Here is a 20,762-nt window from a genome sequence, read left to right as displayed (position 1 = left end):
TTTGGTAAAGATCCGGATTTGGATCCGACTACTAGAATTTTAAAGTGATTCTTCACCATTGGGAGATCGGGCCAAAAACGATACATAGCAGGATATCTCAAAAAGTTGAAGACAGATTTGGACGAAACTTGGTGGACAGGTTGGGTGTCTGACAAGGACGATTCGATTCGATTTTGGTGAAGATCTGAACATGGATTCGGATATGAGAATTATTTAATTTTTAAAGTGATTCTTCACCATTGGGAGTCGGGCCGAAAACGATACATAACAGGATATCTCAAAAAGTTGTGGACCGATTTGGACGAAACTTGGTGGACCGGTTGGGTGTCTGACAAGGACGACGAGATTCGATTTTGGTGAAGATCTGCACATGGATTCGGATATGAGAATTATTTAATTTTTAAAGTGATTCTTCACCATTGGGAGATAGGGCCAAAAACGTTACATAGCAGAATATCTCAAAATGTTGTAGATGGATTTGGTCGAAACTTGTTGGACAGGTTGTGTGTGTGGCAAGGAAGAATCGATTCCATTTTGGTGAAGATCCGGATCCGGATCCAGCTAGTAGAATTTTTAAAGTGTTTCTTCACCATTGAGTGATATGGCAAAAAACGAGGGGTAGATCAGGGTATGAAAGCTGGACCTATGGTGATTCCTGTGATTGATTTTGATTAAATGTGTTTCTGTATTGTGATTTTCTGGTCTACTCTGAGATACAAAACGTAAACTGTTCACCAGGTGTTCTGTTCACTGTTCACTGTTCACTCCAAATCCTGGTGGCGTCTGGTCAAATCTGTTTCTGGTGTTTGTTCCCCCTCCATCCCCTCCCTCACCTCAAACGGCCACACGGCTGACTCCGCACGTGAAAAAGCTGAATGCCTCAACTCTGTGTTTGCCTCTAAATCTTGTGTCCCAAACCCATCCCTCTCTGTACCCACCGTACCCAGTTGTACCCAGCTGCTCCTGGACTCTGTGTCCTTTCCTCCTGACAAGGTGGAAAAGTTTCTGTCAACCCTCGACTCTGATTCTGCAACTGGACCTGACGGCATCAGCCCACGGGTCCTAAAATCCTGTTCTTCCGCTCTTTCACTCCCTCTATCTGTCCTCTTCACCCTCTCTTTTGCTCAAGGTCATCTGCCATCTGCTTGGAAATCTGCCAACATCACCGCTTTGCACAAAAAAGGTGCAAAAACAGATCCCAGCAACTACAGACCAATCAGGCTTCTCCCAATTATCAGCAAAGTCATGGAATCAATCATTGCTTCAGATATGAAATCTTTCCTCTTCTCCAATGGCTTGATCTCTGATCATCAATTTGGTTTCAGACCTGGTCACTCTACTCTGGACATGCTGCTTCTGCTTTCTCAACAATGGATGGAGGTCCTCAATGCCAAACAGGAAATTAGAGCTGTCTCCCTTGACATATCACATGCCTTCGATACGGTCAGGCACCCCGCTCTGCTCACCAAACTCTCCTCTTTTGGTATCCATGGAAATCTCCATGCATGGCTGGCGGACTTCCTCTCTAGTCGTAGTCAACGTGTGGCCCTGAATGGGTTTCTCTCATCTCCTCTTCCTGTTCAGGCTGGAGTTCCCCAAGGCAGTGTTCTGGGCCTTGTGCTTTTTCTGGTCTTCATCAATGATCTCTCTGACTCTCTTGAAAATCCTCTCTATCTCTTTGCTGACGACTCTACTCTCTGTCGCTCCATTCTTCATCCCTCAGATCGGCAGTCTGCAGCCTCCTCACTCTCTGGAGACTTGGACAAAATCACAGACTGGGCAAACAAGTGGAACATGTCTTTCAATCCTGACAAATCTCACACTCTTACGATGTCTCTCCAAAAAGACCGACTGGACAACCCTCCCATCCACTTTTTGAATAATCCTCTCCAAGAAGTCTGTCACTCAAGCTTTTGGGTCTCACTATCTGCCATGATCTTTCCTGGGAAAACCACATTTCAAATCTGGCCTCCAAAGCCAGTCGCCGACTGGGCATCCTCCGTCGTGTGAAGTCCTTCCTTGGCACACCTGAGCTCCTCACCACATACAAGGCTTTCATCCACAGCTCAATGGAATACTGCTCTCCCCTCTGGGCTGGTGCTCCTGCCTCACACCTAGCTCGTCTTCACGCTGTTGAAACCAAAGCATTCAGAATCATTGGAATCTCCCGCGATGAAGCTAACTCCAAGGGCCTCTCACTCACTCACCGCAGGCAGGTTGGTGGTCTTTCCGTCTTCTACCGACTCCTCTCTGGCCTTGCCCCCCCCCCCCCCCAGCTCTCTCTGGGCTCTGTCCCGCAAATATTCCTACAGGTCGCACAAGATCTGCCTGCAACCCTCTTATGGTTATACTGCCAAAATCAAGACTCTCTGCTCACCTTCTCTCCTTCATTCCTCTTTTCTCCCACCTCTGGAACAAATTCCCTCACTCTCTTCAATCCCACTCCTCCCTCCAGGTCTTTAAAACAGCTGTTCACCACCATCTCTTATCTTCCCCAATCCAAAACCTTGATCTTTTCTATCCCCGCAAATTTCACCCCAATTCCACTTTTTTTAAATAGCAACTTCTGTCCTGGAAGTCCTTGGTGTCCTTGTGTTTTATACTTCTCCCAACCCCCCCCCCCCCTTCCCACGCCTCCTCCCCCCAAGCCCTCTCCCTCCCACACATCTCCCTGCTCTTAAATTATGTGTGCTCTCAAGTGTTTGTGTGCTTCCCCTTCTCTTGTCTTCCGCTCCCTCTTTTTATATATTTTGTTTGTCTGGTTGATTTGTTTGTGAAGTAAATGTCAGCTCTTTCACGAGCCTCGATTCAGTATACAAAAAGAAAAGAAAAAAAAAGGTGGAGGTATGCTCTCTACTGAGTGCCGTTCTAGTTGTCTTTTGCATCCTCAGTCGGAAGCATATAGATCTCCATTGAATGGGATCTCCCCCGGTGGAGTTGCTCAAGGCAGCATATTAGGCCTTGTGGTCTTTAAATAATTGATGATGCACTGCATAACCCTGTTTTGGTTACAGGCTCAGATGATATCACTTCCTGGTAACTTCAAATCCAATCCTGCTGCTCAAGCGTCTCCTCCATCTGTGCTCTTCACCTTATCACCCTGTTTTGGTTACAGGCTCAGATGATATCGCTTCCTGGTAACCTCAAATCCAATCCTGCTGCTCAAGCTTCTCCTCCATCTGTGCTCTTCACCTTATCACCCTGGTTTGGTTAAAGGCTCAGATGATATCACTTCCTGGTAACCTCAAATCCAGTCCTGCTGCTCAAGCTTCTCCTCCATCTGTGCTCTTCACCTTATCATCCTTTGGCTACCTCCTGTCGACCTGGAAGTAAGCAATTGCTCACATCCAAATCAGGGTGCAAAAACAGATTCTACAAATTAGAGACAAGTAACCTGTTGTTGCTGCTGAGTTCGTTTTCCTTTTTTCAAACAGCCGGATCTCTGACCTTCAAGTTGGATTCTGTCCCGGTCTCTCAACTCAGGACATACATGCTTCTGCTCCTCTCTTACCAATGGTCGGATGCCCTCAATCTCAAACAAGACATCAGGACTCTCTCCCACAACATGTATCAGATATTAATTGCATGCTGGTCTACTTGCCAAGCTCACTTCCTGTGTCATACAAGGCCTCCATAGCAGACTTCTAACTTCCTCCAGTCGCGCAGTGTAGGCCTGCGCATTGGTATCAATTGAACCCTCACCACTCCTCTGACAGTGGAGGCTGGAGTGTTCCAAGGCAATCTTGGGACCAGTCTTGTGCCTCATCGACATAAATGACTTCTCTCCAATGCTCTGAAACACCCTCTTCCTTTATGTAGATGATTCCATATTGCGTCATATAGTAGGACATCCCATTGGCAAGCAGACGACAGCTCCATCACTCATCACATGTGGAATTGATCAGATGCTTTACTGATAAATGGATGGATGCAAGAATAGTCGAGAAGTTTGCGCACTCACATCTGAGCTGGTTCACCTGGGCTCGAATCTGGGCCCAGGTACATACTATTATCCATCCTAGTGTTTCACACGTATTGGACGAGGATTCAAGTGGACGCCATCCATAGGATGGTCGTTTAACCGGGTGTCCAATCTGATAACATTGGTGGACGTTAACGGTCCCACGGTGTTACTTACGAATAGGATGAGTTATTGCAAACCCTATTCCAATTCCGAATAAATTCCCAATACCTATCACCATTAATCGAACATCAGGCCTGGCTATCCAGTTCATCAAAGACTTTGCCTAACATAGTTCCCTGACTCCTCCCACAAAATGGGAGTAATTTGGGCCATTAAAAAGTAATAGTAGTAGTCGTAGTAGTTAGTAGTAGTGTAGCGGTTACCTTATTGGGACATAATCCACGGGCACGGGCCAGTGGGGCTTTTGATGGTGTGGGCGTGGTGTGCGCGCGGTTGTTGGAGCCACGCCCTCCGAAGAGGGTTTTGGCGTTATAAAAGCTGTATGAGTTCCGTTCGGGAGAAGAGTGCTTTTGGAATAAAGGAGCTTTGAACAGCAAAGAAATGGCCTCGTCCTCTCGTCATCCGCAACTCCTACATTGGTGACCTCGGCAGCTCCCAAACGTTTTCGGGGGCTTCAAACGAACATGGCAAGTGCAGTTTCGATCGAACTGCCGGAGTTTTGGGAACGACGGGCTGTTGTTTGGTTCGAGCAGGCTGAGGCCCAGTTCGCCCTTCAGAACATTTCCGCGGGCGACACGGCGTATTGTTGGGTCACGTCTGCACTCGGCTCCTCCACTGCGACCAGGATCCACCAAAGGGACGCAGGTACGAGACATTGGCGGCACTGCTGCTCGTCTCCTTCGTGCGCACTGAGGCCAAGCACTGCTGCTCGTAACCTTCGCGCGCAATGCGGCCGAGCACTGCTGCTCGTAACCTTCGCGCGCACTGCGGCCGAGCACCCCCTCTGCGACCAGAGTGGTGAGCCTTCTCCAGGATCCTCCAAAGGGACGCAGGTACGAGACGTTGGCGGCACTGCTGCTCGTATCCTTCGCGCGCACTGAGGCCGAGCACTGCTGCTCGTAACCTTCACGCGCACTGCGGCCGAGCACGTAACTGTCAGGGAATAAATATTCATATTGACAGTATTGCTAGAATATATATCTCAATGTGATCGTGTGTAAAGTGGTATATGTTTTACTTTACGAATGAGTAAAGAGCATAGAACTAGAGTTAACAGGTGGGTGGGAGAGTTAATTTCAGACAAAATGTGTAACGCTCGTGGACCGCCATCTGTGTAGAAAAATAGCCTATGTTCAGTTCACTGCGCACAGGCTGCAAATTCTTCCTCAGCAGGTCAGAGTATTTGACCTCTTGAACAGAAATAAGTACTAGCTGGCCAAGCAAGAGCCAAATAAGGGTTTTGAACAAGAGAACCAGAGACGCTTGCAGGCTCTCATGTCCCAAGGGGATTTAACCTCGGGGGTGACCCTGCATACTCCGCAACATCAAAGGAGTTTGGGGCTTTAAAACCAAGAGAAAGTTGCGAGTAGAGCAGAGTGGACGGGGAGAGTGAATGAAGAGGAGTGAACAACTGGAGACTGGTCAACAACTGAACGAGGTTCAACGAAGACCTAGCGAAAGGAGCTGCAGCCACGACCGGCAGAACAACGTCATTAATATCTAATTCGTGCATTTAGTGAAATACAGCAAATCTCTCAAAAGTGAATAAAACATTGATTTTTGCTATAACGAAGTTTCTGGAAGTTTCTGGAAGTTTCTGAAGTAGAAAAGAAGTTAAATTTATTATTCTACAATTGGTGGTCCGTAAGGGAGTCAACTCCACAGAACAAGGTAAGCTTTTGTTTGTTATCTGTGTAGTCTGATGTTAATCTGCGAAAATTGTTCAGTGTTTGAGTTTTGTGTATGTTTGTTGATATGTGGAAGGGGGAAAAACCACGAGGCCTTTAACAGGTTTCAGAAATCATGACAATTTTTTTCTCTTTTTCTTCCAAAATTTAACTAAGTGTACTACAGATGTATACGCATTTTTCAGGGATGGTGCCATGGACCGTCACAAATATCCACTAAAGCCTTTTGTCTTTAGAAAAGGTGCTGTGCTTTCATGAAGGACCACTGATATGGTATATACTGTATAATTATTGTACGATTTTTTAAAAAAAAATTCAGAAGTCATGACGATTAAAAATTTTTTTAAATAATAATAATAAATTGTTTTTTTTGTTTTTTTTTTCTGTAAGTTGAATTTTTTTCCGGTACATTCTACGACTGCAAAGAGCCACTAACGAATCCCGGGACGTTAGCGAAAAGGTGCTGCATTCGTCCAGTCATGAAAATATTTTGTGTATGAATATGCTTTTTGTGTATTCATTTGATTTCATACGTGATTCCAGTTCAATGGTCTGTGTCACATATCTGCCCATTCCTTTTGTATGATGCTTCAAATATTGTTGGGTTCCTACGGTTGAGATTTATATAATATTTTTCCTGTGGTGAGCCTCTTCTTTGATGTGGTCACGAGGGACGTGTGGATATGCTCTCGCACAAGTTGAACAGCGATTTTTTAACGATTATTTGAGCATTTTTTAAATGACTCGCGATTTTGTACAAAAAGTGAATTTTATACAGCGTACAGTGCTAGGGAAAATCGGCTGGATTCGATTTTCAATCATGCATTCCCAGTGTGGTAACAAAAGTGAGTTTAGCATTGTCATAAAAATTCATCTGACGCGTGTTAGCGTGCGCGCCAGGCCAATTTGTCTGCACGAGTCGACAGACAGTCTAAAAATAGGCATTCTTTTCCACGTCCAGCCGGGCACGTTGTAAAATGCGTGCAGGCAGGTTGCCCATGGCAACGCTTGGTGTTGCGTTTTGGTCCCGTCCACTTCTTACATATGGGATCAGAAACGATTTTTTTAAATGTAACCTCTTTCACCTTTTCTTGCCCTACACCCCCCAACCTTCCCCCGCCCTTTCCCCCTCCCTCCTTCCATCCCCCCCCCTTCCATCCTAACTCCTTACCCTTACCCCATCTAACTATTATCCAAACCCCCCATTTTTTCTTCCCTTCTGCATCCCCTTCCCCTTTCTTTTTCTTTCCAAACTTACCTTTTACATCCTGATTAGGGAAAATATTGACACTTCCCGATCTGATCTGACTCCAGATTAGGACAATATACATGTTTTTAGGGTTTATTGCATAAATGAATGACATGTACCTGTTGCGTGTACCTGGAGGTAGCACCCTGGCCTATCCTCAGAAATATGTATTCACATAATTGGAGCTCCCAGATTTTCACCAATTTTTGGTAAAGATCTTATGTGAAGGAATACGTCCTGGGTAGATAACAGGTACTGCTATGTAGGCCAAACACATTTGGGCGACGATTGTAATTACATATGTAAGTTACAGATGAGTATTGGGGAGGTCATACAGGAATTTAGTGAAATAAGATACCATGCCATGTGGCAAGGCAATTAACTGGACCCAAACACAAAATTGTACCTGTTTGATGAAACAAAACTTAGATCTGTATATATATGGGTGAATTTACAGGTAAATGGATTTGGTGACCCTTTCAAGTGGTGAACTAACATCACGTCCTTTCCCCCCCCCCCCCTTCTATTTCCTGTCCCCTCTACCCTAATCCTAAACCCCATCCTGCCATCATCTTCCCCACCAAGTCAGGTTATATTACACATTGTATGAGGCATGTATAGGATCGTTGATTGTATGGGATTGGATGGGATTGCATATCCCATATGGATCCCATATTGATTTAGCATATCACCTCATTATGTGGTCTTGCTGTGTTTTTGTGTGTATGGGTATGTGGGTATGTATGTGTGGGTATGCATGTGTTTTGCACCCCTCTTCCCCCCCCCTCCTCCAACCATGGCCCCAATACTGCTACAATAATTTGTGCAATGGTACGACACAGTTTACATCGTTAAATAATACACAGATGAGTGTATGATTTGCACAGAAGTTCGAGAGGGACAATAGTATCCATCATATAACCTCTCACAGCCTTATAAGGGAGAATAAGTGCAGCCAATCATACACAGTTATTTTTAGAAAAATACAATGAGTGTCGTATTTCGCATAGTATTAATACCCCTAAGGGAGCCCCGCCCCATCCCCCCAGCCTCATCCCTCCCTTGGCATTCTGCCACTTCTCCTCCTCCCTTCCCCACCCTTCATCATTGATGATCAGTGCTCATGTTCATTTTCAAAGTTTGTTGAAATGACTGATTATGGTATGACTCTGATTATGGTAATGCATTACAATTTACAATTTACAATTTTTTTTACAACTATAATTTATAATTGCCAATTTACAATTATGGTAAATTTTCATTTACAATTTATAATTACAATGATTTACAATGAAAATGGTTTTACAATCATGGAAATTGCTATGATTGTCCGGCATGTCATCATGTCATCATGTCAGGCATGTCATCATTGGGTTTTGTGGTAAATCAATTGCATGGGCTTTAAGGATAGTTTTACAGCCCTGCAGGATTAATGCTGTATTACAGGTCACAAAGTTTGTAGGAGGTGTGCAATTTAATGTGATTGGATTGCATTGGTCAATATTATGAATTCATTGCCATTCATTGGTACGGCATTTCAGGAATCTTACACCATTTTAATTGTCAAGAACTTTGAGTGTCTTTCAAAGTGAGACATGGTGGGTGACACATGACGTGACATGTGACACGTGACATGCGACATGGGTGACATGTGAGACATTGCCCAATGGACTGGCTCATATCTGTCGGATCAATTTTCGCTGATTGTCTCACAAATGAAGGGTTGAGTTGCCTTCAGTGGTTGTTCAACTTTAATTTGTGATATAATGACCACACAGGATTGAACAAATATGTCAGATATGATCCAGAGGCAGAACGGTTATTTGTCAATTGGCGGAAGGTATGGGTCCGAGGTGACGACCGATGATGATCGAATATCTCCGCCAGCGGACGGAACTGTTTTGCCAACATTGGGAACAGGCTTAGATATAGAGTTATCAGACTGATAAATGTGACTTTTGATATTGTCATATATGATGTATTATTATTAGGATTTTATTGATTAATGTTGGTGAATTGATTGAAATTGCATATTTGAATTGATTCTGATTCTGATCCGATTGATCTGATTGATTCTGATCTGATTAATTTAATCTGATCTGATTTTATTTAAATTTAATTTAATCAAGTCAATTGATGGATGAATAAAAAGTGCGGTCTCAAGAAAGAAGCTTTGAGACATTTGCGAAACATCAATGTGCAGACAACCTTGGACGATGAGCGAGGTGGTGAGTCTAGTAGTTATTTGTTATATTATATGTGGTTATTTTGTTTGATCCCCCTCAACAGGACTTACTGATCCATTTGACCCAACTACAACACCGACCAGTGCGATTGGGGTGTGGGAACAGGGAGACTCTCTGGCAATCACTTGAAGTCATCAATTGCAAAGGTGGAGAGACACTTCCTGGACGATTACGGAGTCGAGCTTATAGGAAATAAGCTACGAAATTGACAGGGGGTACAAGTGTAATTTAAAGTGTAGTCTTGGTAGTTATCTGGTACATTGAGTAAATACTGAGTGTTATTCATATACAGGCAAAATGGGGAATGCAGCTTGTAAGAATACGCAAGAACAACCAGATATTCCAAAAAAAGGTACTTGTGCATATTATATGTACGACCGATATGGTGAAGAGGCTATTAGTGAGGTTGAAAATTGGTATTTGTGGACAAAGGGACATGATAAGGAGTTTCCAAGAGATGGTACATTTGAGCGAAGTCGATTGGAGAGATTAGGACAAGAATTGAAAGCCAGGAAGCAACATAATTTAACAGTAGACTGGCTTGCATTCCATTATTGGGATATGGAATCCAGGAAAAGGGCACAGCAAGGACGTATATTGGACCTAGAACTTAAAATAAAAACGATGCAGGATACATTGGAGGACATAAATGCACAACTGCCCTCGAACATAGGAATAAAAGTGACGGTTGTCCCATCTGATTCCCATTTGTCTCCCCAAAAAGGACGGTACAGAGAATTTTTTCGTGTTACAGGAGAGAACCAGAGATTGCGGTGGCAACTCAGGGATCTGGAGATGCAGCCTAGAGATATAAGTGAACAGGTGGACAGACCAGCCAATGACAGACATCGATGTTTTAATTGTGGAAATATTGGACATTGGAAAAGAAGATGTCCGTACGTCAACAAAACACGATTTCGCAATAGGACGAACCAAGATCAAGGGTACCAGTGCTTACCGGTACCTCAGATAACGATTAGGCCTTCATTGCTGCAGATCCCAAATGCCAACAGACCAACATGAATAATTGTTCCTGCTTCTTGTCTCAAAAAATTTTTTCGGAGCAAGAATGAATTTTACTTTTGCTTATTAGCGAATTAATAATTAATTGATTAAATGCCAAAATTGGATTTTTTTTTGGAACATGAATTAAAAGATCCAGAATTAGAGTTCATTCTGGAAGCCTCATATTTGCCAATTATAAATGTGGTTTTAGGGAGTATTTTGGGCGAAACAATTTTTTACAACAAAACAATTACCAAAGTGTGGAACATTGCTTTGCAAAATTTTTTGGAAACCAAGTGACGAGCGTCACATGATCAACAGGTGGGCATTTTGGACTATTTTTTGCATGCTGATAGGTCAGTGGTCGACTGACATGTACATAGATGTATTGTCAAATTTGGATAAATTATTGTGGGACCAAAAAGGGTAATTTCAATGTGACATTATAGGGGTTTTCTAAAAATAAACTTTTTGTCTATTTGTGTATTAGCGTTTCTAACATTAAAGGATAAATTTTACGAAATTGAAATGAAAATTGACACCCATCTTGATCTGTTAATGATGGTTCAAATGTAAACAAATATACATAATGCTTGGGTTTGTGTATGTTTGTGTGTCAATGTTTTTGTTTTGTGTGTCAATCTTACAAGAATATCCAGAAAATTCGTAAAATAAAATAGGAATATAATTTGATTATGTACATTATCTCTTTTGTCAAGGGAGATGGAATATACAGATTTGATGTGCTAGGTTATGAGTAGCCATTAATTAATAGTAAAATTGTGAGTTTTTTTTGGGATTCCATTTTTGATAGAATTTATATGACAATAACAGCTATTTATGGATAGGAGCTTCATAAACAAAATGAGTACAACATTAGTCAAATTTGGAAGTGGTCTTACACTGACTTTCCAGAGTACTCTGCTCATGGATTTTTACATATATAAACTTGACCTTTATCAGCATATAAATTGTGCTGTATGTATGGATGTGTCTTAGGCATAGACGATATGAGCAGATAGTAAAGACAATTTTGTTGAATTGAACTATTGTGAGTTTTACAACGAAATGCATTGTGAATCTTAAAACCAAGGGGCATACGTGAACGCGCTGTTATGTTTTTTACACTCAGATGTTTTTTTTGTTTTTTATGGGTTTTTACACTCAGAACACGATGTGACGTGTACCTGCAACATATTTTGTTAATCTGCCACACCTATATTGGCATATTGGTGTTAGTAGTACTAGGGCATGCCCGTACTATATATATATCTAAAATTATATCCCCCCCCCCCCTCTATTTACATGAAATGGTTTGGTCCAAAGCGAACGGCTTGCGGAGTTTGGTAAAGAAATCGCCATAGCGTGCACAAACGCGCAGGAAAGCGAAAGAATCGCAAATTAGTTTTAATTAGTTTTAAAACATAGTTTAACGCCAACATAGTTTGCCAACGTGAAATAAATGAATACGCTCTCAAATGTGCCGTCCGAGGCAGAGTCTGTTCGGCACGTTCGGCACACGTGATAGCTCGCTGCTCTCTGATTGGTTGAATCGTTTTTTGGACATAGCTCGGTAACTACTTGTCCGATTAATATGAAACCTTGAAAAGGCACATCCTCGGGTCCCCAGCAATATACCTGGCAAGTTTCAAGTATATCGGACCCGTGGTTGTCGAGAAACAGCGGTCACAGACATACAGACATACAGAGATTACTGGAATTATAGATAGATTCACTAAGTTGCATAGGAATGGATGAGCAACAGTTAAGGGGGTATACAACCACTTATTTGGATATTTTCTACAAAAGTAGGGGTTTCAATAAGTGGTAGCTGTACACATGGGATTTATCAAATTAAGTTATGCAGTTTAAACAAAGTTACTGGTAAACAGAAGGGAAATGGATAGTAAATAAATTCTTCAATGCTGGGTAAATTTAATGAGATATTACAAAGACTTATAAGAGCTACTGTTCTTCCTTATAGCAGTGGGAAAAGAGAGAATTAGAACCAAATGAATCTATAAATGAATGTGATAGGGATAATATCCTCAATTTGTGTTACTTATTTGATTGTGGGTAAAGAAATTATTTTATCGTAATGGATTGATAACAGCAGCCTGCAATGTCCTGAGAGTGTGCATCCATGTAATTAGAAATCCCAGATTTGTTTTTACAAACATTTGGTAGAGGTCTTATGTCGACGAGCACTTACTTGGTAGATAAAAAAGGTACTGCATGTTGGCAGCCACTTTTGCGGCCATTTAGGCCAAACACATTGAGAGAAAATTGTCGTTCAATACGTAATTTACACATGGCTATTTGTAAAAGGGAAGTTGTTGCGATGGGAAACATTTCTGAAGGTTTATTAAAGTGTTATAATATGACATGTGTCAAGGCAAACTATTGGATGGGAAAATTAGATCTGGTTATAGAATGAATTTGCTGACCCTTTGAAGTTAATTCTTTGAAATTGATTGTTTTACTAGTATTTTGAGTTCACATTGGAAATAGTTTGGTAGAGCTTTGTTAAAACCTATGGTTGTGGTATTTTGGAACGAATTCACAGATCATAGGAAGTTGATAACAATAGAAACAAATATGGACCCCGGGAGATAGGGGCATCAGGATAAGGCAAATAATCAGATTCATGTTATATATTAAGGGATTTTTCTTTAGTCACATTTTAAGAAGTTTGTTAGTTTGGTATATAATGTTGAATGTCATTGACATATAATTATGTTATAGGTATGAACATATACGAGGAGTAGCAGCTGAGATACTCCAATATTTGTTTATTGGATTAGTGGTTATATTGGCAATAGTTTTAGTAGTGGCTTGCTTGAAAACCTTAGTGACGGTGGGTTTGAATAAGATAACAAACAACACTATGATAGTGCAAGCAGCCACAAAAGAGGAAATAAACAAAGCAACAAATGCGGAAATGAATGTGGAACCACAAAAGAGGAAGACTTCTATGGCGACATGAATACTGAGATTCAACGATTGAATCAAGTAATGTTGAAAATGAATACAGTAGAGTTAAAATAAGGGCATAACAACTTGTTGTGAACTATGTCCGTTTTACACGATCGATGAACTCATATCACCACAAGTAACACTGTTAAAGAAAAACAAAAAGCGGGGAGGACTATGCTAATAACACATTAGGCATAGTTTGCTTGTTTGCAAGAATTGTTGGGAATTAGATATTCCTGTTTGTGATTTAAATCATATATAATCATTATTAATGCATTTATTTTCTTTGAGTTGAGTTACAATACCTGCATGAGTTTAATTTTTGAATTATATGAACCTGAAAGCAATTGTGGATGCTATTCTAAGTTTAGTAGTGAAAAACACATGTCTGATTTGAATATTATTCGTGTGAAGTTGTTATAAAATATAGTGATTTCATGTTACAATGTACCCCATCTGATTCAATCTGTGTGGAGAGCAGATATAAATGTGGCTAAGTAAAGGAAAGACAAGACCACATCCCAAATGGAGTGATAACGACATCTGGGAAGAAGTTTGGAAAAGGAAAATTTGTGAAAATGAAGTTAATCCTGGCATACACCCTCTTTCTCAAAGAATGATGAAGAAATGCTCCTTTGGAAGATGGATGTTTACCTTCACCAAGGGAAAATTATGTGACCATTTGTCTGGGTCACACTGCAACATATGGAAAAGGGCGATCACTTACTTGTGTTCAAATACCTCGAACATTCATCACATCAGCAATTGCAGGACGACGATATTTTACCTGCAACGTTTACGGGATACGGTGACGTGTGTCATTACTTCACCAACTTCCGGGGAGCCAGCATGGAGCTGCAAGCGAACGTCTGCGCCTTTTCCTTCACAACAGCTGTGCACGATTCTGCTGTGTGCTCCTGGTATGGACCATGGACAACTGAGTACCATGGTCCCAACATCATCATTGCAGATGCATCCGGCATCCCTGCTCCACATCTTGTTGATAAATCAACATCACATCAATACTTGCTCCATGCTCACGATGAGTGAGGAGGCAAGTCGACTACAACTGGATGGAGGCCTTGTTCAAATCTACTATGGCTCACAGCAAGAGTGGCAAGGATGCTGCATGGAGAGTGGGGTCAGTCTATGACTCTGCCCAGCTATAAAAACAGCAGAAAATCCTACGCAAATATTGTAGGTGTTATGAAGACATTTGAAGAAAAAAAATGTTTCATGCTGTAATTTCAAACACAAGTGATCCGCCCCTTTTTTTCAAACAAAGAAAGTCAATATTTGATTAAAGGCAAATATTTTGCCAAATGTTGCAGATGCTTTATTATTTTAATGATGAACTGAAATTATTGCGTTTTGGTGAAGGTGAAATGTTTTGTGATCTTTATGCAAATGAGTTGAATTGAATTATCAACATAGAAAGAGGCAATGAACAAGGAAATGTATTGTGATCAAAATTCTTCCAGAATGACGGTGTATGCCTTAGGAAATTGAATTACCAGATTAGTGTTTTGAATATTTAAATGTGGTAATGTTTAGATTAATGGTTAATATAAACATAAAAGAGAAAAACCGGGGACTGTCAGGGAATAAATATTCATATTGACAGTATTGCTAGAATATATATCTCAATGTGATCGTGTGTAAAGTGGTATATGTTTTACTTTACGAATGAGTAAAGAGCATAGAACTAAAGTTAACAGGTGGGTGGGAGAGTTAATTTCAGACAAAATGTGTAACGCTCGTGGACCGCCATCTGTGTAGAAAAATAGCCTATGTTCAGTTCACTGCGCACAGGCTGCAAATTCTTCCTCAGCAGGTCAGAGTATTTGACCTCTTGAACAGAAATAAGTACTAGCTGGCCAAGCAAGAGCCAAATAAGGGTTTTGAACAAGAGAACCAGAGACGCTTGCAGGCTCTCATGTCCCAAGGGGATTTAACCTCGGGGGTGACCCTGCATACTCCGCAACATCAAAGGAGTTTGGGGCTTTAAAACCAAGAGAAAGTTGCGAGTAGAGCAGAGTGGACGGGGAGAATGAATGAAGAGGAGTGAACAACTGGAGACTGGTCAACAACTGAACGAGGTTCAACGAAGACCTAGAGAAAGGAGCTGCAGCCACGACCGGCAGAACAACGTCATTAATATCTAATTCGTGCATTTAGTGAAATACAGCAAATCTCTCAAAAGTGAATAAAACATTGATTTTTGCTATAACGAAGTTTCTGGAAGTTTCTGGAAGTTTCTGAAGTAGAAAAGAAGTTAAATTTATTATTCTACATAACCTTCGCGCGCACTGCGCCTTCACGCGATCACGTAACCTTCACGCGATCCTGGAGAAGGCTCATCACTCTGGTTGAACAGCAAAGAAATGGCCTCGTCCTCTCGTCATCCGCAACTCCTACATTGGTGACCTCGGCAGCTCCCAAACGTTTTCGGGGCCTTCAAACGAACAGCTCCCGTGCACACGGTTGTTGGAGCCACGCCCTCCGAAGAGGGTTTTGGCGTTATAAAAGCTGTATGAGTTCCGTTCGGGAGAAGAGTGCTTTTGGAATAAAGGAGCTTTGAACAGCAAAGAAATGGCCTCGTCCTCTCGTCATCCGCAACTCCGACAGTAGTTTGTCTTATAAACAGACGGTATTTTAATGTTACATTCACCAATGACTGGCACGAACCCTCACCACCCACCGCTTGTGTATGTAATAAATAGATGGCGCCATAGGGCACCTTAAACATACCTGGGAAACCCTATCTTGCAATAAGTTCAGGAACAGGAAGTCTTGATTCATGAGATCCACCTCCTCAAAGAGGATATGTCATACAAATTACACACTTTAAGTAAACCAGGCCGATCACAGACACCCATACGGATCGATGAGTTTCATATGTGAGAGAAGACACAAAATAGGTGTGCAATGTGGCCCGGCGTGGTGGTGGCGCCAAGGATTGGATAGAGGATGGCCGGTGGGTTTCCGGGTTGGAGGGTGCTTCTGAGTGCTTCCGGTATTTCGTATCGAATCACTTCCTGTGTTCGTCTGATTGCTCCTGGGTTTAAAGTATTCCTATGTGGGCCTCCTTAGATGAGTGAGGTAATGGAGCCTATCAGATGAGGATGAGGAGAGTGGCGGTACAAGAAGTCATAGAACTTCTACTCCTAGAGGTTCGAGCATGAAGAGAAGCAGGAGCAGGAGTAGGAATAGGGGCAGGAGCAGGAGCAGGAGCAGAAGCAGGACCAGGCCTGGCCAGGAAAGCAGCGATGAGTCAAACTTGCCGAATGAGGTCAAGGGCCATGAGGAATCTGGGGCTAAATTCCCAATCATAATTTCAGTGCTGGATGGCTCCAAATCATTCATGTTCGACATCCCGATTAATATGGCTTCTTTAATCGGGGAAGAATGTGGCGATGTTCACAGCGCCGAAAACCTGAGATCAGGTGGTTTGCTGATCCAGTGCAAGTCGGTAGCGAAGAGAGAAAACGTTCTGAGAAACTCATTTTTCGGTGGCGTCTGAGTCTCTGGTCTCATCCCTCGTTCTCCGAGGGAAAGTTTGGGAGTTATTTATGGGATATCTCCTGCCATTGGTATGGAAGATATTCAGAGCCATTTGGTGGATAAAGTTGTGGTGGACGCCAGTCGCCTCACGAAGGTTACGGAGTGGGCGAAGGTTGAGACCACGTCGGTGGTGTTGTCCTTTTCCAGCACTTCCCTACCCCCTAAAGTGTTCCTTGGGTATCAAGAATTTCCTGTCCGGGAATACATCCCCCCCGCCCCCTCTAAGATGCTATAGATGTCAAAATTTCGGACATACTGCACCATCTTGCAGGGGCAAACAACGCTGCAGTAAGTGCAACGGGGAGCATGAGTACGGTAGTTGTCCAAGCCTGAAAATGTGTTGTGCCAATTGGGGTGGCGACCACAGTGCTGCCTACAGAGGGTGTGCGGAATTTCAAAGGGATGTCCGGATTCAACAAGTTAAAACTACTGGGAATCTCTCATACGCAGAGGCTGTTCTCAATGTCCCTAAACTTAAGGTGCCATCCAATGATACCAATCTGATCATTAATTCCCCATAACAGGCTCAAATACAAAGTCGGTGGGTCGTCAAACCGAGACTGTAGACCAGGGATGCCAAACTGAGAATGCAGGTGGTGGATTGGGATTTAACTTTTCCAAAATAGGGTTTATTTGATTGGAGGTGGTTAATCGTGCGGCTCAAGCTAAAAGGAGGTCGGAGAAAATGAACATCGTTTCTTCGCCTGTAAACATTTGGGGTGGGATGACGTCTCCTATGGGGAGATAAATAAGATATTTAGCAATACAGGTAAGAAAGGTAACAACTCACGGATGAGGCCAAACCGTCTCAGGACTCTTCATGTTAGCAATTCAATGCTAATGCGAAAAGTCCAGTGGACCACGGGTCTGAATTTAAAAAGTTTATTTTTGAATTGCCATCGAAACCTGATGTAATTTGTTTACAAGAGACTTGGCTCAAAGTCGCAACCAATTTCAGATTCCGGGTTACACCTTTATATGTAGGGATGGAGTTAGTGGGAATGGGGGTCAATGTGGGATTCTTATTAAACTTGGTATTCCCTTCACGCTATTGGAATGCAGGGGATGATTTTGAGAGAAATATGATTTCCATTCATGGCTCAAGGGCAAGGATTACAGTTATAAACTTTTATAATCCTTGCCAGCAGTTGGGGATTAAGGGATTTCAGGAGATTTTTAGGAAGTGTGTCGAGGTGGTTTTCCTTTGTGGTGACTTTAACAGCCATAACATTCTTAGGGACTCCAGATCCACGGATAGGAATGGTGGATGCGTCGAGGAGTTAATGGACGAATTTGATATGGTGTTACTAAATGATGGAGCGGGGACTTGTATCAATCCAGCTACGTAGTAGGGTCAATATACGAAAAAAACTCACCTAACCCCCAAAAAATTGATACAAAAGGTTTTTCAATGGATTCTGGTACCATTGGGCATGCTAAATAACATACTAAAAATCTAGTAACATCTGACTTCCGGAAAGGGGTCATTTTCAAGATGGCGTCCAAGATGGCAGCCGGGAGCTTAAAATGGCCATATCTCAATTATTATTCAACCTAGAAAGGTGGTTTTGGTGTCTAACCCTAGGTTTTAGGGCCCAAGGAATCCAATTGAATCAATAAAATTACCATCAGTTAATTATTTATTGACAAGTCCAAGATGGCATCCCAAGGTGACATCCTGATCCACTAAAATGGCTCTGTCGAATAGTAGTCAACCTAGAGAGATTTTTTCAGTGTGTATACCTAGGTTTAAGGCACCCAGGAAATCATCAAAATTACTTAAATAAGCACAAAGTAATCAGGTAATCCAGTAAGCCAGGTTTACCAGCCCATTAGGCATTTGTTGTCTTATACAGTTAGTCGCTATTCATCGTCATCCTCCGACTCCTCTGGAAGAAACTTGTTATGTGGATTGTCACAATCTTCTTTAGCATGCCCAATGGTACCAGAATCCATTGAAAAACCTTTTGTATCAATTCTTTTTGGGTTCAACCATATATTGTCCCCTCCATACTTTTCGGTATCCACGAGACTCCAGAAATTTGTGACAGATTGCCTTAAGTTTCAACTGAATGTCATTTTGAAGGCTGATAATATGGATTTTGTTTATGCATACATGTACCAAATAATATACTTATTCCTTTTGAGATGAAAATAAATTGTTTGTCAGATTTTTCAGTCCCCCCCCCCCCCCCTCCCCAATATAAAATAGTCTATCCCTTGCCATAACCTCTCAAGCTTTGTACAAACCTTTGTGTGTAATGATCACTGAATACTGTGGACTGGAGTCACAGGTGGCAGTGGTGTAGACACATTACACTCTTATCTCCAATCTGAAACACACACTTGGTTCATTAGCTGGTGAGTCGGAGGATGACGATGAATAGCGACTAACTGTATAAGACAACAAATGCCTAATGGGCTGGTAAACCTGGCTTACTGGATTATCTGATTACTTTGTGCTTATTTAAGTAATTTTGAGGATTTTCTGGGTGCCTTAAACCTAGGTATACACACTGAAAATATCTCTATCCCAGTGCTGATGTGCGAGCTTGTAATAAAGTGCTTTCGTTTGTATCCATGCGTTGTGGCCTACCTTTTGGCAATCGAGTCGTGTGTGCACAGCACCACACTGGTGACCCCGATTGGTTCAGCCGTCGCTGACCCCCGAACGCGCCATGGCTAGCAACGCCGTTGCCGTCAAACTCCCGGAGTTCTGGGAAGCACAAGCCGACGTTTGGTTTCTGCAGGCCGAAGCTCAATTCCAACTCCGGGGCACCACGGCGGACGAGACCATGTACTACCACGTGGTCGCCGCCCTCGGGCCCGGCACTGCCGCCCGTGTCGTGTCCATCCTTCGGCGCCCGCCGGGCGACCACTAGTACGCGGTGCTCAAACGTCTCCTCCTCGCCACGTTCGGGCTCACGGAGGTCGAACGCGCCGACCGCCTCCTGGACCTTCCCGCCCTCGGCGACACCCGACCGTCTGTTTGGATGGATTTTATGCTGTCCCTTCTCGGAGACCAGTGCCCGGATTTCCTATTCCGAGCACTTTTCCTCCGCCAACTACATGTACAGGTGCGATTCGCGCTGGCCGGTTCAAAAACAACGGAACCCCGCACCCTCGACGGAGAGGCCGACAAATTTTTTGCGGCCTGCGACACGCGGTCGGTGTACGGTGTTGCCGTAGTGGATCCCGGTGCGGCGGCTACAGCGCCCCCTGCTTCCCTCGTGGCCGCTGCTATGCCCCGCCCACTACCACTGCCGCCACCACCACCGCCGCCGGCACGGCTGACGCGGCCGCCACCACCGCAAACCTGGTGCTACTATCACGCCAGGTTCGGCCGCAAGGCTAGAACGTGCCGGCCACCGTGTTCTTTTGACGGGTCGGGAAACGACCGGGCCGGCGCTCACTTGCGGGCATGAGCGTCGGCCATTCCGGCAGCCTCCTGTTCAGCACGGACACCTCGTCTGGTCGTCGTTTTCTGTGCGACACGGGAGCGCAGGTAAGCTTCCTCCCTGCCTCCGCGTCCGACAAGCAAGCCGCGGGCCGGGGCCCCGCTTTGCTTGCCGCCAACAGAACACCCATCCGCACATTCGGGAAGCGTTGCCTCTCACTGCGGTTCGGAGGGCAGCACTTCCAATGGTCGTTCGTCACCGCCAGCGTGCCAATGGCCCTGCTCAGTGCGGACTTCCTTTGTGCGCATGGGCTGTTGGTGGACATTAAGCGTCGACGTCTCGTCCAGGCCGAAACCTTCAGCTCGCTCGGTTGTTCGCTGAGCGGCTCGTTGAGCAGCCCGCTGAGCGGCTCACCGAGTGGCTCGCCAAGCAGCCCGCTGAGCGGCTCACCGAGCGGCTCGCCAAGCGGCTTGCTGAGAGGTTCCGTCCCGG

The sequence above is a fragment of the Myxine glutinosa genome, chromosome 10 (assembly GCF_964187855.1).
Source record: "Myxine glutinosa chromosome 10, kmMyxGlut1.1, whole genome shotgun sequence".
In the NCBI taxonomy this organism is placed as follows: domain Eukaryota; kingdom Metazoa; phylum Chordata; class Myxini; order Myxiniformes; family Myxinidae; genus Myxine; species Myxine glutinosa.
The sequence above is the reverse complement of the archived record's forward strand: the minus strand, read 5'-3'. Positions refer to the sequence as shown.